At 49.5% G+C, this 17,684-nt stretch overlaps 1 protein-coding gene across 2 annotated transcripts in view; it reads left to right on the forward strand.

Annotated features, from left to right (window-relative positions):
- The window catches only part of CEMIP (cell migration inducing hyaluronidase 1), a 196,156-nt gene that overhangs the window by 46,283 nt on the left and 132,189 nt on the right, over positions 1 to 17,684 (forward strand). Inside the window, exon 2 of one of the 2 annotated variants that reach the window (XM_073882175.1) lies at positions 15,911 to 16,132. The gene's annotated coding sequence lies outside the window, so the exon portion shown is untranslated. Of the gene's footprint in view, positions 1 to 15,901; positions 16,133 to 17,684 lie in introns of those variants that run through there. The other variant, XM_025893245.2, reaches the window with a different exon arrangement.

A 17,684-nucleotide genomic window follows, 5' to 3' on the forward strand; every position in this document is an offset into this window, starting at 1 on the left:
AAGAAGCCAGGGAAGCAGGGAGGGAGGAAAGGAGGGAAGGAGAAAAAGAAGAAAAGAAAAAGGTATAAGAGGGGCGCCTGGGTGGCTCGGTTGGTTAAGCATCTGCCTTTGGCTCCGGTCATGATCTCGGGGTCCTAGGATTGAGTTTCACGTTGGGCTCCCTGCTCAGCGGGGAGTTTGCTTCTCTCTCTCCCTCTGTGCTCTCCCTCTCTCTCTCTTTCTGTCTCAAATAAATAAATGAAATCTTTTAAAAAAAGGAAAAGGTGTGAGACATGGGAAAAAAGAGGTGAGCATGTTCTAAAGCCAGACTGTTATGGTGGTTCCACGACTCACTAAACTTTCAGAAAACCATTCAAACATGCACTTAAAAGGAGTAGATTTTATGATATGTAGATGATACCTCAATAAAAAAATCTAAAAAGAAATAGCAAATAAAACTGTTCTCAGATTATGATTGTGTAGAATACCTGGAAGTATCTACAAATTATTTGATGTAATAAGAATTTAGCTAGGTTGCTGGACATAAAATAAATACACAAAAATCAGTCTTATTTCTATAAATCAGTAAAAAATGTTTAAAATTCCACACAAAAAAGGGGGAAGATACCATTTACTATAGCATTAAAAAATATTAAGTACCTGGGAATAATCTAACAGACCATGTACAGGACACATCCTAGAGAGAATTATAAAACTTTTAAAAGACATTAAAGAAGACCTGATTTAATGAGAGCTATACCATGTTTATGGATAAGGAAGTTCATTTTTAATCCCTCCAAAAATAGAGCTGTCGGGTTAATAGGATCCCAGTAAAAATCCCAACGGGATTCTCTGTGGAACCTGATACAGGGAGCCTTAAGTTTATGTGGGAGAACAAAGGGCCAAGAATAGCCAGGGCATTTGAAAATGAAAATGATGGAGGAATATATTTTACCAGGTAGAGACAATTGCAGTTAAATCTCAAGACTGAGAACCCTCAGTCCGTCGGGATTCTGGAGTCTAGAAAGCCTTCCCTGGTCCCCTGGTTAGGTTCAATGCCCCCCAGTAAGCACTGCTTCAATATTCTGTATTTGCTGACATAGCTGATACCATTACGGCTTGAAACCACAGAGGAATGAGTTTACAGATTTATTTAAAAATATAAAACTTTCATAGTAAAAAAAAATAGCCTAATGTAGTGACACACTGAGGGGAACATTATCAACCATGTGGCATAATGTAAATACATATGTAATGGTCAAAGGACAAGGCAGTCTATCAAAGAGCACAGGACATGAAGAGACGTCATCAGGGATATTGTCTGTAATAATCGCATGTAGATTCAGAAATCAAATAATCAAATGAATATATCCAATAAGTACACATTAAATGTCTCATTATTTAATGCAATGCCATGTTAAATTACAAAGTTGGTATCAGTATTTATTTGAAGAGATTGCCCGTAATCACTCATAGATTTTATCAGCTAAGGAGATTTGAGTAGTCAGCTGCCATTTGAAGTTGTGAGTCGGTGTAACCACTCGAAGTAGAATACCCATGGGTGGTCAAGGTGCGGGTAAATGGGCACTTTAAAAATACGCTGTTTATTTTACCCACCAAATTAGTACAAACATTCTAAAGTATACTTAGAACCAAAAGTCTAATCTAGCCATTTAGCTCCTAGGAATTTATCCTTAGGAAATAATCCAGAGGATGAGATGGGTTTGGAGGGATAATCTCGGGGACTCTCTGTTAGAGTGGAAACCGGCCAGTGGTCTCAGTCCGCAGCACCGTGATCTGCTTACTGTTATGTTCACGCCGTGCCTTGCTCAGACCCCTCAAGGATGCTGCAGAGTGATAGTAGGCATCAGTTCTATCATATAATAGTGCATCTTGACAACAGATAAACTGGTCCCCAAGGCCTTCAGGTGGCATGGTTCCTCTCTTCGCCCCTGCCCCTCCGTCCGTTGACACCTGGCCAGAGAGCTGGATATGCACCAAAACGTTTGCAGATGTACATCGCTGCTGGGATTTAGGTGTAGCTCAACAGGTCTCTGCAGAGGAAAGCCTGAGCCCATCCTTCAGGATGCATGCGAAGTGCCTATGGGATGGGACCTGCAAGATCTTTCCCTGCTGTCATTGGTCCCGGGACCCCGCTGGGTGGCATTATCTCACTCCTGAGAGAATGTGGCTTTGGCTGGAGGGGACAGGCAACCTGGGTGGATCTCATCCCCTCGTGTGTAAGGCCTACAAAGCCCGAAGCGGAAGTGCCATGAATAGCAAGTCCCATGCCGCCCGCCTCCCGTGCCGCCTCTTCCCTGAGGCCCCGCCCACCAGGGTTTCCTCAGGGAAGACAGCTGCTCCTCCGGGAGCTGGCCCAACTGGGTGCGTTCCATGGCAGAGGGCCCGGGCGCAGCCCTGCAACAAGGCGGCCTGGCCTAGCCCTGTCCCTAATCCTTACCAGCCAGGAGAGGATATATGTAACATGCAATTCACCCTTTTAAACCAATTTTAAGCACATAGCCCAGTGGCATGAAGTATGTTCACATTGTGCAACCGTCACCCCCATCTGTTTCCAGAACTTTGTCATCATCCCATACTGAAACCCTGTCCCCCTAGACACTAACTCCCCATCCCCCCTCCCCCAGACCTTGGCAGCCCCCATTCCTCTTCCTGTCTCCATGAATTTGACTACCGTAAATAACTCACACAGATGCAATCAAATCATACACAAGTACCTACGTTTGTGTCCTTTTGTGCCCAGCTTAACTCACTTAAGGTAAGGTTGTCAAGGTTGATCCACGGTAACATTTCAGCCCTTTTCAAGGCTGAATAGTGTTCTGCTGCGTGCAGATACGCTACATTGTGTTTGTTCATTCACTGGTCCGCTGATGGACGCCTGGGTGGTTTGTTGCCTTTGGCTATAGTGGACAGTGCTTCTGTGAACATGGGTGTGCAAATATCCGTTTGAATCCCTGCTTCCGGTTCTTTTAGGCAAATACCCGGAAGGGGGATTGCTGGATCCCATGGTAATTCTGTGTTTAATATTTGGAGGAAACACCGTACTTGATCTGCAGTTCCGTTAGCCGGAATCTTGGGGTCTTCAACCCTTTTGAAATTGCATGGCCTACTTTGGAAATCTTTACTTATGGGCATTTTTCTGGGGAGAAGGTCCACAGTGTCAGCAGTCTCTCCAAGGAATCAGTGATTGTGGACGATTAAAAACACTGAATTACATGGTAGCCACAGGTTCTTTTAAAACCAGTATTTTCAACTTCTGAGAACTGAGTGAGGCTTTGGGAGAGCGGAAGGAGCTCGGATTTACCCACCGGCGGGCCTGGCAGGGGCGTGGGTTGGGCGGAGGTTGCTCTCTGCGGAGGGCGGGGGTTCCTGCAGGTGCGGGCTGGAGCACGGAGCACGGATGCCTTCACAGGCCCAGAACATCAGGGGAGGCCGTGGGAAGAGCCCTCACCACAGAGACATAGCAGGCCTGGCGCTGAGTTTGGGTGCCATGGTAACCGCGTGACCTGGGACAACTCCTCACCTGCCCTGAACCCGCTCTTCGTCTCCAACCTGCAGTAACACTGCCTGCCCAGTCACGGGAGGATCGGGTGAAATTCTGGGGGTAGAAACGTTTTGCAGGAGGTAATGGGCACTTGGACCCACTCATTAAAGGCATGGCTGGGGTCTGGGTTTAGAACACAGCAGAGAGCACTTGGTAAGCTCCAGGTTAAGACAGCCTATCTATGCTGCCCGTGCCCTCACCACAGTGGGACTTAATCAGTAGTCGGCTGCTAAATGATTTACCGTCTGGCTGGTCCCAGCTTGCTCACTCCCCACGCTGTCTGGCTCTGTCTGGGTACGAGTGGAAACCGGCCCAGGGGCTCACAAACTGTCTCCTCTCCCAATTCCCCACATGCTTCCCTTCTCTGGGCTTCCAGATACCCCTCAGCGGCTGTCAAGCCCATCCAGAACTTTCTGAGGTGGGGCCTGGAGTGAAAGAGACCCCGGGGGGGGAGGGCAGAGAGGTGGGTCTTCTCCACGTGCTGCTCACTCCGCACGAACGGAGAGGATCAGCTTGGAGGACAGCAGCCCAGGATGTCTGGGGTGGGTCGGTGGCGTTTAAGATTAGGGATCTCGGACGAACTTACGTGAAAGACGCACTCCTAAAACATTTTAAAAAATTTTACCCCAAATGGTGGATAAAACATAATTTCATAGTTTGGGGGTGGGGGGAATGAACACCCGTATTACTATTGAACTTAAGAGATAGAATATTACTGGGGTCTTAGGAACCCACTCTCCCCTCCAATCACATGGCCTCTCCTCCTGCACCTGCACAGTAACCACTATCCTGAGCTTCCTATTAGTCATTCTTGTCTCTCCTTTGTAGTGGGAATGTGTGCATGTGTGTGTGCGTGTGCGCATGCCCATGCATGATCTGCGACTGGAGATATTTAGGTTGTCTTCCAGATTTTGCTATTAAACATATTTTGGGGGATGCCTGGGTGGCTCAGTCGGTTAAGCATCTGCCTCCGGCTCAGGTCATGATCCCGGGGTCCTGGGATGGAGCCCCGCATTGTGCTCACTGCTCCACGGGGAGTCTGCTTCTCCTTCTCCCTCTGCCGCTCCCCCTGCTTGTGCTGTTTCCCTCTCTCTCACACAAATAAATCTAAAAGACAAAACAAAACTAAAAACCCCACATATTTTTGTACTTCTTGTGATATGAGAGATTTCTGGTTGCTGCTTCTTAACCGTGGTTACATGTTGGCATTACCTGAGACACTCATTAATGGGATCTCTATGCCCAAGTTGGGGCTTGAATTCATGATCCCGAGATCAAGCCAGGAGCCCCAGTGAGAGGCTGATTTTTACCATGCTGATGCCCGGATGTCATCCCCAGAGATTCCAATCTAACTGGTCTGGGGGGTAGCCTGGGCACCCAGATTTTTTAAGGCTCCCCAGGAGCTTCCAGTGGGCAACTCAATGCAGATTTTGACTCAGTAGGTCCATGGTGGGGCCCGGGTTGTGTGTTTCTAAGACTCTCTAGGTGATGCTGACTCGTGGCCCCAGTTGGAGTCCTGCTGAGTCAGAGGAGATTAACTTTCCACGTAATGCAACATCACTTCCAAAGTCAGCGCCCCAATCTCTGAACCCCCCCTCCCCCAGCCAAACCTGGATAGAAGTCCCAGAGCTCCACACTTGACATCCTGGGACTTTGTGAATTTTTGCCTAAAGAGTGGATGCGAGATGTTAATCCCGGATCACTCAGGAGCAGAAGCAACGTTTCAGAAACATATGGACCCTTTGTAAGTTCTCTGTTGTGAAATGTCTGTCTGTGACTCTTGCCCGTTTTTCTGACAGATTGTTATCTTCTCCTTCTTCACGGGATTATGTATATATCCTGGACACTGATCCTTTATTTATCTCATATGGTGCAAATACAGCCTCTTGGTATGTTCCTGGCTTTCTTATTCTCTTCATGACGTCATTTGTGGGACTGATGGTCTTAATATACTTGGGTAAGCCTTAATGGGCATTTTTTTTCCTTTATTACTACCTTAATAAGTAGATTTAAAGTATATAAAAATATTTTTTTCTCAAAACCACAAGAAGAAATCGATAAATGCATAAATCCAATAGCACCAACATCTGGTTGTATCATGCTCTTTACCCATAAATCACATTGACTATGCCCCTAACCTGGTAAGGCATGTGCTCCAGCAGAAGTGGGACAGCAGGTAATAATAAATAAATGTATAATATGCCAAGCGGTACCAGGTGCTGAGAAGAAAAATCCAGCCGGGTAGTCAGTCTGCCGTCCAGCCTCAAACAAAGCCCCACCTCCAGCTATTCTAAGCCTTGTCGGACATGCAAGCAGACTTTGTATTCCTGGGAATGATAGAAAAGGTTTGTTTTGGTGTTTAGCTGAACAATTATCTTGCATTTTTTGTGGATGCACAGAACAAGGCCTGTAAGCTGTTGGATCAAGGAACAAGATACCACGAGTGGCTACCTTCCCCTCCCCAGAGGCAGAGAGAACCGAGCTCTGTTAACTGTTGCCTGGGACCTTGTTCCTATGGGGGAAAACCTGCAAAGAATTTATGATAAATGATTTTAGTTCAGAAGTCAGAAAATGTTTTCTTTATAGGGTCAGATCGGCTCTATGGGCCACGTGGTCTCCATACTCGGTCTCTCCAGCAGCCGGGTTGCCCTGAAGACACCAAAGACACGTATGTGAGGGGATGTGCCATGCTCCCATCAAGCCTGATTTATAAAAACAGGCAGTGGGCCAGATTTGGCACATGGGCTATCGTTTGCCCAACCCTGTGTCACAAATTCTCCTCCTCTTAATACGGTTTATCGGTTGTGTTTCATTCCAAAACCAATGCGTGGGGAAGAGTCTAGCCAACCAGGAGAATACAAAGTAAAAAGATGAGAGTCCCTTGCCTCTTCTCTCCTCAGAGGGGACCCGAGACACACCAGCCTCCATCTGGGAAGGAACCTCGGACTCCCTCATACAGCCATGCCCCTGCCATCAACTTCCCAGAGGAATTTAAGGAAAGACAAACATAAAGAACAGACTGTCCGAGCTGGGCACTTGTCTTCTGCACAGTCTGCCGGCCCCTTAAAGATGACCTTTGTCCCTCCCAGTGCGAGACTCAGGGGGACAACTCTGAAAAACAAGAACACTCAGGGCATAATTAGTGGCCACTAGAAAAAAATAAAATATCACAGATAGTCTTTCAATCAGATCTCATCCTTCAAGCTGGATGATGTACAGAATTCACTCATGCATCCATTTGTTCTTCCTTCCACAACGTTTATGACCCCAAACGCCCTGCTCAGCTTGGCTCTGGGGATGCAGCAGCAAAGACTCCAAGCGCCTATCCTCCAAGAGCTTATATTCTAGGCGGGGAAACAGACCAAAAACAGGTGAACAAATAAAAATAATCTGGCCATGGTATGTGTCATGAAGGAAACAAGAAACATGCCGCGGATGTGAGTAAGGGAATCAAGCATTTCGGTTTCCGAGCGGATGAGGGGGGAGTGGTTCGGCATCCTCCTGCTGAGCCTGTCTGCCAGCCGCTTGACTGTTTCTGCCACCGGTTCCTAGCTGTAAGTCACGGGGACAGCACTGCACTTGTCTGTGCCTCCGTGTCCTCACCCGCAAAATATGGATGGTTTAGTACTTCCCTCGTAATGTTAATGTGAGGATTATAGAAGCCTGGAACATACTGAGCTCCCCCAAAACACTAGCTAGTATCATCGGGAGAAATGGAATATTAGTAAAAAGCCTCTTGGGAGCCTCCGGGGGAAATGGCACCATTTACTGTGCTATGTACTAAAATTCTTACTTTCTGACCTTTCTTTATCGGTCGATGGAGTAACTCTTCTGTTTTTCTTATGTATTTACCATTATTTTCCACATGTGGCTGCGATTAATAACTGTTTTACAAATCCATTTACCCAATTCTTAGACTCATTGTATTTTACTGTTAAGTATTTTTTAAACCGGCAAATAAGCACAAAGCCTGTCGTGCTAGACCAGTGGTTCTCAAAGTGTGGTCTCTGGACCAGTAGCGGCCAGCCTCACCTGGGAACTCATTAGAAGTGCAAATTCTTGGTACCCACCCAAGACCTGCTGAATCGGAAACACTGGCGGGGGGGGGGGCGGTGCAGGGGAGGTGCGGGGGACTCAGTAGTCCGTTTTAACAAGTCCTATGGGTGATCTGATTTGATTCATGTTCACATTTGAAAACATCTGAGCTAGGTTATTTGGCATTTAAGTTAAAAAGGGGTCCTACTGAGAATAGTTCCTATACTCCCCGTTTGAGAAAACACTGTTTTTGGCCACAACAACCAGTAAGGAGGCGCACAGGTTTTAAAGCTGTCCCAATCCATCAGCGACAACTTTCTTCAGTTAGTACACAGTTTCTGAAGGCCATTCGGCAACAGCCTTGCTCCAAGGGACCAAGCTTCCTTTGCAAAAGGTCACTTAATCCCTGAAAACTCCCACTGATAAGAATCCACAAATCCCTGAGCCCCACACTTCCCACTCTATACAAGATGAGCATTTGCTGTGTGCATTGCTTAGCAAGTGATGGATCCAGCTTTTTGCTTCAGATATCCAGTGACGACGTCTTCCTTCAACACCCCATGCAAACAGTTGGACTTAGTCACGGTGCCAACACCCCTTGACACCTACAGACATTGTGAGTGCATGGGGGGGAGGGGGCATGAAGCAAGACAGGTAGCAGTGTCCTGGGGAGGCAGTCACATTTTTATGACACATCCACACACCTCGTGGGCCACAGGAAGCACATCTGTAACCCTGGGGCTCAGGCATTCAGTCCACAACAGCCAGATGAGTCTAGCCCCTTCCTTTCTGTCCAAGAGGCGATCCAAGGGAAGGCAATTGCTCAAGAATGGAGACTCACTAGTGACGGGTCAAACACAGCCCATCACTACACGGGTGCACTTTCTATAATTTGGGAAAGAAGACAAAGGTTTTGTGGCATCATAAAAAGTGATCGGTGTGCTCAGTATGTTGCCATAGAAACCACGAAGGATGCCGTTGTAGCTAAGGGTATTAGCAAATGCACTTCTAGGTTGTCTAGGAATTACACGGAGTATTGAAACAGTGTGGTTTATATTTATTCTTCATGCGGGGACTTTCTCTTTGGGCGTATTGTATAAATCTCAGGGGAGAAATGTTATTTATTGACTTCGGCATCTACTGAGCATTCCCTCAGTCTGTCCTTGCGCTCGCCCCGGGGACAGAGACATGGGAGAGATGCGTCTGTGCCACGAAGCCGGAGGTGGGGGGGGCAGAGAAGAGAGGGGCATGTGCACTGCTGTGCTCCTAGGACAGAATGCTCGACCGGCTTCCATGAGGACTCAGGGTGGGAGAGATCAGGAAAGATATCCCCACGGCAGCAACGTTCGTGTTGAGTCTTGAAGGGTGGCTTCCTGTTCTCCGTGCAGAAAACAGATGAGGAGTTTTTGGAGCAGTGCCCTAATTTTCCTGAAAGGCAGTCACGGTACTGCCGACTCCAGTGGCAATTATGGAGTCGAAACGACTTAGCTGATCTTTGGGGAAAGATCCCAAATGTCTAAGGATTGAAGACAAATAACGTTTACTATATCCACCCACTGTCAATGTGTTATTGTAAAACTGATGCTATAATGAAGTAATCAAAGTTTATTCAGTCAACAGATAGTTATGGCGTGCCTACTCTTCTATGGAGACACCTGTTCTAGGCATAGGGGGGCGGCAGCTTATAAAATGAGTGTATTTCTGACCCATCGGCATTCACACTCCAGTGGTATGAGGACAACTGAGAAAGGAAAAAAGAGAAGGAAAATAAATCAGGGTGAACGGATGGGCTGGGAGTGATGGTGATGGAGACTAAGTATGGAGGAGGATGGAAAGGAACTTTCTCACCGCGATTTTTGAGCCAACACCCGAATGAAGTCAGGGACGGGGTCTCGCAGAATTCTGGCGAGGGGCAGGGTGTGGGAAGGACGTTTCAGGCAGAAGGAACACAGCCAGGACAAAGGGCCTCAGGCTGGAGCGTATTTGGTGTGCTGAGCACACAGGGAGAAGCAGGGAGAGCTGAGGGAGCGGTGTAGTGACTGACTCGGGCCCCAGCAGCATCCACGCTCCAGATTTTGCTCCAAGTGAGAAGTAAATCGGAGGGGTTTGAGTAGGGAAAGATCGTCCGTTTTGGAAGGAAAACTCTAGCCCTCATTTCTTTGTGATGCTTCTTTTCTTTTTGAAATTGTGGTAAAATACAGATAGCACAAAATTTACCGTCTTAACCATTTTAAAGGGTACAGCTGATAGTGTTGAGTATCTTCACCTAGGTGTGCAAACAATATCCAGAACTTTGTAATCTTGCAGAACAGGAACTCTCTCTCAGGTAAACACCAGCTCCCCCTTTCCCCTGTCCCCCCAGCGCCTGGCAGCCACATTCTGCTTTCGACCCTTGAATTTGATTCTTAGGTACCTCATAGAAGAGGAGGCATAGAGTATTTGTCTTTTTGTGACTGAGCATAATGTCCTCGAGGTTCTTCCACCTTGTGGCAGGTGTCAGGATTTCCTTCCTTTTAAGGCTGAATATATTTCATTGTATGCATATACCACATTTTGTGTATCCATTCATCCGCTGATGGGCACTCGGGTAGTTCCCACCTTTTGGCTACTGGGAATAATGCTGCAATGCCCATGAGCACATAAATATCTCTTCCTACCCTGCTTTCAGCTCATTTGGATATATACCCAGAAGTGGGATTGCTGGATTATATGGTAGTTCTGTTTTTATTATTTTTTTTTTAAGATTTTATTTATTTATTTGAAAGAGAAAATGAGACAGAGGCACACATGGGCAGAGGGGGAGGGGCAGGGGGAGAGGGAGAAGCAGACCCCCCGCTGAGCAGGAAGCCTGATGTGGGGCTCCATCCCAGGACCCCAGGATCATGACCTGAGCTGAAGGCAGACACTTCACTGACTGAGCCACCCAGGCGCCCCTGTTTTTAATTTTTTTGAGAATGCCATGTTACTTTCCATGGAGCCTGCATCATTTTATATTCTCACCAGTGGTGCACAGTCTCTCCACATCCTGATTTTTTTCAGGAGAAAAAAATCCATGATTTTTTTTTTTAATAGTAGCTATCCGAATGAGTGTGAGGTGCTATCTCATTGTGGTTTTGATTCGCATTTCCTCACGATGAGTGACATGGAGCATCTTTTCATGGGCTTGTTGGCCATCTGGATGTCTTCTTTGGATAAACCTGCAGTGGCTCATTGGCACGCCAGGACACTATCCAACATCACGGAGACTTAGAGCACCCCCCGCATTAATTCTCTGGTAACATCTACTGAGCTCACAAATCCTTGGCGTGATCAGCCCGCGATACGTTCTCTTCCATGAGCAGGCAGTTTCCAAGGGAAGGACTATGAATGCTCACATTAGTGTTCAACTGGGCTGGAAGTAGAAGAAATGAAACTAAAACTCCAATGAAATAGGGTACATTTTTTTTTTTTTAACCATATCAGCAATGGGTTAAAAACAACAATCCTAGGCATTAGGACACGGGAACAGGTCCTCTCCTGTGGGGATCGGTGGCGTGGAGTTTGGTCTAACTTTTCTAGAGGGTAACTTGGCTGTAAGATGGTGCAAATTTAAATTTCTCCCGCAGAAATGATGAGAGAAGTGCAAATATGTTGAAAATAACAGCCTTATTTAGAAGACTAGAACCAAGAATAGAGGGTTGGTTGTATAAATTATGTCCATATTAAGAAATGGTATACCACTTAAAACTAATGTTCAAAAAGACTTAAGACTTGGGGAAATGGGGGTGCCTGCCTGGCTCAGTCTGTAGAGTGTGCTACTCTTGATCTCAGGATCAAGAGTTCGAGCCTCACGCTGGGTGTAGAATTTACTTAAAAAGAAAAGTCTTGGGGAAGTGTTTATGGTATATTGTCATGTGAAAAAAGGGCTTATTACTATATATAATGTGATATTTTTGCCATTTAAAAATTAATTGCTTTTTTCCTAGGTAATAAATTTATACTTGGTTCAAAAATGAAAAGGTACAAAGGAATAGACTTTTCCTCATACAAGGAAAAGTCTATTTCCTATTCCTGTCTTTCGTCTTCCTACGCCCACCAAAACCGCGCCAGAACAGACAGGAAACCATGTTGTTAGTTTGTTTTGTATCATTCTAGACGATTTCTCAAGCATCTATAAGTGAATGCAAACATATGTCCTTTTTCCCTTCTTTTGTGCAAATGGTAGCTTGCTGTATGCATTGCTTCACACTTGAATTTTTAATTATTATATATATATATTTTTTTAAGATTTTATTTATTTGAGATTGAGAGAGAGCATGAGCAGGGGGCAGGGCGGAGGCAGAGGGAGAAGCAGACTCCCAGCCGATGAGATCATGACCTGAGCCGAAGGCAGACGCTTCACCGACTGAGCCACCCAGGCTCCCCTATTTTATTTTATTTTTTTTAAAGTTTATTTATTTATTTAAGCAATCTCTACACCCAACATGGGGCTCGAGCTCATGACCCCAATATCAAGAATCACATGCTCTTCCAGCCAGGTGCCCCTAATTTTTTTTATTTTAGTATATAAAATGTATCCTTATTCCTTTTTAAAAAATAGTTGCATAGTATTCCACTGCATGGACGTAACATAATTTAATTAGCTTTATTACTAGGTGTTTCGGCTGTTCCCAGTTTTGTAGTATTACAAGTAGAGTTGCTGTGTAGAACTCTGTACACTTCATTTCACACATTGTGCAAATACGTCTATAGGATTAATTCCTGGGAGTGGAATTGCTGAGTCAAATATAATATATATTTTCATAAATCTTGGCAAACTGCCCTCAGAGATTATACCAGTTTAAGCTTTCCTCAGCAAAGTTCTCCACTCTCACCAGATTCCCCGACAAAGGCAATAACATCAAACTTCTGGAGTTTTGCCAATCGGATAGGTATTTCAGTGTAGCATTAATTTGCATTTCTTTGTTTATATGCAAAGTTGAGCCTCTTTTCAAATGTTTATGAACCATTTGGGTTTCTTTTCCCATGAAGTCCATTATATTATTTTAACTAAAAATGCTTCTCTGTGTATCCATTCATTCACAATGTAAATGCCTCCTACGTAGGGACAGACTCTCTGCAGGACACCATAGGGGCTGTTGTAGGTAAAGGAGTGAACTTGGGGGACTCGGCTCTTGCTCTCCAGGATGTGCAAGCTGATGGAGGAAAAGGATTTTGGGCTAAACAGTGAACTACTTACAGAAAACTTACACATACGCATTCATGCATCTGTAACACACGGGGAAGAATATTTGGCTGTCTACTGCAAGTTGACAGATGGATTTGAGTAGCAGTGATTTTTTTCCTTTGTGCTTTTCTGTATTTTTCAAACTTTTGGTAATATACACACATTAGGTTGGCAATGAGGTGATCTCTCCTTTGTCCATTTTCTGAATTTTCCAAGTTTTTTTTTTTTTTTTTTCCTGCAAGGGACACACATAATCTTTGCACTCAGGAAAAAGAAATACGTGATGTGAAAACATCACATCTGACACACAAGTATGTCAGATATTAAAAAACACGGGAAAGAATGTTCCTTCTCTATGGCAATGATGATGAGTTTGGAGAGGGAGATGTAGAAATCCATGTTCAGAGCTTGCAAGTGGTTGGCCCCTATTCTAAGACTTCCCGTCCCAAATTCCAACACAGACCTCCACTCACCAGAAAAATTAAGGACTTCTCTCTTCTTGGCCGGGCAACCTCATCTGTATCCAACAAAACAGGAACTGAGCGGCTATTAGTCCTGGAAATCAGGCCCCAGGGCCCAGGCTGGGAGTTTCCCTTTTTCCCAAGCCAGCTTCGGGCTTGGTGTCCAAGGGCGACCCCTGTTGGTGGAATTTAAGTACGCCCGTGGCTCGCGAGCCTCTTCTCCCAGGACTTGGATGCCGGCTGGCTGTTTTGATTTTTTTGTGGGGTCCCCCTCCCCCCATGCTCCCCCTTCTTCGGGTCTGCCTGCCGTTTTCCTGGGAAAACCTCATCTGGATGCTTGGGGGACGGAGCCACAGGTGTAGCCAGCCTTTCTCACAGGGAGGCTGCTGTGAGGCCAGGGACGGGCTTTGCTGGTCAGCAGGTGGACGGCAGTGACTTCCACTCTGAGGGACAGGCTTGCACCCCACCAGCCGACTGAGAATGCCGGACTCGGGCAGCTTGTGGGAGCCGCGAGCACACAGGCCGTTCAGTCCGCAGGATGTGGCTGAGGGACTGCATCTCACCTCCCCCTGAGGCAAAAGGGCAGGCTTTCTGGGTGCAGTAGCACCATTTCTTCTGTCTGGAGACTCTCCCTGGGGATTCTGATAAGAACCAGAAAACCAACACAGCCCTTCTTGAGCATTGAGGCAAGTCTGGTAGTCACTCCACCAGACCAACGCTGCTGACACTGGGCCACAAAGGGTTGCCTGGCGCACGGCGTCCACCACATGCCGCCTGGAAGGGCTGATGGAGCTGGGTCGAGCCCGAGTTCAGACATGTGGAGCCTGTTTGCAATCCATCAGCCTCACTTTCTCCCCTGGGCATGGGTCTGTGATAAAGAGAGCCGGATACCAGAGGAATGTGCTGGGTATTTCTGTGCTTCGAGAAAACATGACTGACTAAGTCATTCTCCGAGCCCATCACCAGACAAGAGTCTTTCTTCACTGTTTTGTGTCTCCGTGTCTGTAGAGCAGGCCCCTCAGCAGAGAGCACATGCCCTGCAGGCCTCAGATCTACTTTCTGCTGATGGGAGTGGGGAAAAATCTCCCCTGTAGCTCTTCGTGCTCCAAGCAAGGCTGATTCAAAGCTGACCTTTCTCTGTGTGGCCAGATGCTCAGCCAGGCCTTCTCCAGGTGTTTGTGGGTCCTGGTGTCTGGGGTTCCTCCTTAAGAAAGGAAGGGAACCAGAAATTATGGTATGGTGAGGAGGGTACATAGGCGGGTCCCATCTAGGTTTGCTGGAAAGGAGAGGTGGGGGAGGAATGCTTGCCATAAGACCCAGCTGGCTGCCTTTCAAGAAGTCAAGGAAGGCTGAGGATTCTAATTGACCCCAGTGAGGGTCAAGACCAGCTTTCTGGTAAGGGCCTGGACAGGAATGCAGGGCTTCCCTCGTTTAGCCAAATAATCAGGGCTCTGTCCCAGCTCTGAAGACAGAAACAGGCTCCAGCAGCTTCTGCCTGACTATCCCTTGGCAGTGGATTCATGGGGCTGATGTGTGCTGCCTAGAATGAGGACCTTGCCCGCAGAGTTGGTTCTCACGGGGTGCTGGCTGGAAGGAAGGAAGAAATGGACATTCTAGGAGGCTCCAGCTAGCCAGGTGAAAGGGCTTTTGTAAACTCTAAAAAGTGGACCAAGTGGAGAACTGGTATCCAAGCCCTCATTTTACAAACAACAAGCAAACAGAGACCCTGAGAGGGGGAAGTAGATGACGCTGGGTCATCCAGCAAGTTAGTGGCAGAATGGAGAGAAGACTCCAGGTGCCCCAGGGACCCGTCACAGGCTCTTTCTACTTGCACTTTCCTTAAGCAGGGAACTATCTACAACAGGCATACCTGTGTGCTCTGACCCCAGGACCTTGGTCTGTGCAGTTACGGAGAACAACGCCGGAAAGATTCTAACTTGTTGAGCACCTACTACGTGCTAGGTATCTGTACTATTACCACCTCATTTCAGGCATCCTACCAGTCCCGGGAGGAAGCATCGGAGAACCCATTTCCCTGATGAGGACACTGACACCCAGAGGGGTTAAGACCTTTCTCTGCAGCCACATAACCTGGGATGTCTGACTCTGGTTGCGAACGAAGTTCTCTTTGAACGTGTTGCTCTTGGAGAAACACTGGGTCCCCTATACCAGGACCCCTCTCCAAGGCCACTCTTTTTTGATAAGTTAAAAAAAAAAAAAAAGAATCCTGAGACCTAACAGCCCTGAACCCCATGTCGCGGTCAGCCTGGCAGATGCAGGACTTTCCCCTCCACCGCCTGTCCCCCGGAGCGGGGTCATAAGCCCGCGCCGGCCACCCGAGCCCCTGGCAGCCGAGAACTCGCGCCGGCGGCTCGCCGCGCCCTGGGCTCCAGCGCCCTCACCCGGCCGCGGCGGTCGGCTCTCCGCGCGCCCCGGCTCCGCGGGCTCGGGTCTGCGCCTCCCAGAGCGGCCGCCAGAGCCCGCCCGGGGCCGGACGGGGCGCGGGCCCCCGCCCCACCTCGGCGAGGGGCGGTCGGCCGGGGGCGGGCGTCTGGGGCCCCGGGGAGGAGCCAGCCCGGCCGGCGCTGCGCGGAGAGCCGCCGCGCGCTATAAAAGCCGCCGCTCGGGCCGGCGCCTGGGAGCGCGAGCCGAGCGCCAGCAGAGCGCGGCGGGGCTGGTGGGGCTGGCCTGGCGGGCGCAAGAGGCGCAGGGGCATCCCGGGCAGAGCGCGGCCGCGCGCGGAGCCCCACTTTTTCGGACGAGCCACCCCTCTGCCGGCCCACGTCCCCGGAGCTCGCGGAGCCCGTCGCTGTGCCTCCGGGCCCGCCCCGGCTGCCGCGCTCCTGGCCCGCGGGACGTGCCGCCGCCTCGGCTCCCGACCGCGAGGTAAGAGGGCCGGGCCGGCGCGCCGGGCTGCGCTGACTGCCCGAGCCTCGGAGGGGAGGGAAGAACGCGGGGCCGGCGCCTCCACGGGTCACGGGAAAAGGTTACCCGTCTTCGGCTTCTGTCAGTCCGTCCACTCTGTGCTCTGCGGTCCGCCTCTGTCGGTCTGTCTGTCCGTCCGTCTGGGCGTCTGTTGACGGGCACACGCCCCTGTCACTGTCCTCTGGGAGATTTCTCCGAGATCGTGTGATCTTTTGCAAGCCGCAGGTGCCGGGGTGTCCCCGGAGCGCGTCCAGCGCTGTGTGTGGGGGGGCTGCTTTCCGTAGATTCCCCCCCCCTTCTTAGTGGCTGAGGGAGGGGGAGTCTTGCGCCCGGGACAGTGGCTTGCCCATGAGGGACCGCTCTGAGGGTCAGGTCGCGGAGTCCAGCCGCCGGGGAGTCGGCTCACACTGCGCGCTAGTGGGCGTGCGCCTGGCAACAGGTCTGCGCCCTGCTGCTCCGGCCCCGGCACCGTCTTCCTTCTGGTTTCCCCTCGGCCTCCCGCTGCCTCCGGCTCCCGCACTCCGGCGGAGCGCGGGGCTCCCCAGCGGCGTGCTGGGGCGCGCGGCGTGTGTGTGTGTGTGTTGGCGGGGGGAGTGCAATTCAATGTTAATAGACATGACGGCCCCTGTTGATGTTTAGACTGAGACTCCAAACCCGGCATTGCTGGGAGAGGGTTCGGTGGTGCCTGGCAAGGGACGTCGGCTCCAAGAAGGGTTAAATTAGGTTAAAGACCTGGCGGAATGCGAGCCAGGGTTGTGGCCAGGTCTCCAGCTCGCCGCTCTGGGAACGAGGGCCAGAGATCTCCTGGAACGGACCCGGCGGCACGCATGTGCTCTTGAGAAAGGAGCTCAGTGCGCCCGAGGTCCTCAGCCGCAGACTCTCAGCTCTCAGCGACCGCCGCCGTTCCAAGGGTCGAACACCGCCACGGCCGTCCCAGGCGCGCCTCCAGCAGCCGGGTTTGAGGTCCTGAGTCTTGCTCCGCGCAGCCAACGTTGCCCACAGGTGAGAACTCTCTTTTGAAAGTAACCTTTTGATGTACGAGCCAGTGCCTGGCTGCAGCCCCAACCCCGGAGATGGTGAGCCTGGGAGCGAGGCTCTCCATTCCGGCGGTCTGGAGAGTGATCCCGGGTGCGCCCGGGGGCTGGAAGCCGGCGGCTTTGCGTGCCCAGGCGCGGCGCCACCATGGACAGCTCCCAGCCACTTCCTCCTCTCCGGGTCTGCGGCCCTGGGTCTCGGGAAGTCCCGTGCATTCCCAGACTCCAGGTGTTGGGGCGCAGAGCGGGAGGAGAGGGACAGCTAGTTTTTGAGAGCCCATTGTAACCTGTCCCAAGGCCACATGAACCACTCAGGAGAATAAAGGGAGCCTGTGGTTGGTGACGGGGTCCTAGGTCAACTTGCAGCGGAGCTCCCTACAGGACCTCTGGCATGGTGTGTGGCGGGAGGGGGCTCCCTGGCTGCTCTGTAGCACCGTGGGGCCCTTCAGAGGTGTTCTAAATGTGTGACGCCTGAGCAT

Source organism: Callorhinus ursinus, unplaced genomic scaffold, assembly GCF_003265705.2.
Source record: "Callorhinus ursinus isolate GAN/ISIS: 27379988/994484 unplaced genomic scaffold, GSC_fseal_2.0 scaffold45, whole genome shotgun sequence".
In the NCBI taxonomy this organism is placed as follows: domain Eukaryota; kingdom Metazoa; phylum Chordata; class Mammalia; order Carnivora; family Otariidae; genus Callorhinus; species Callorhinus ursinus.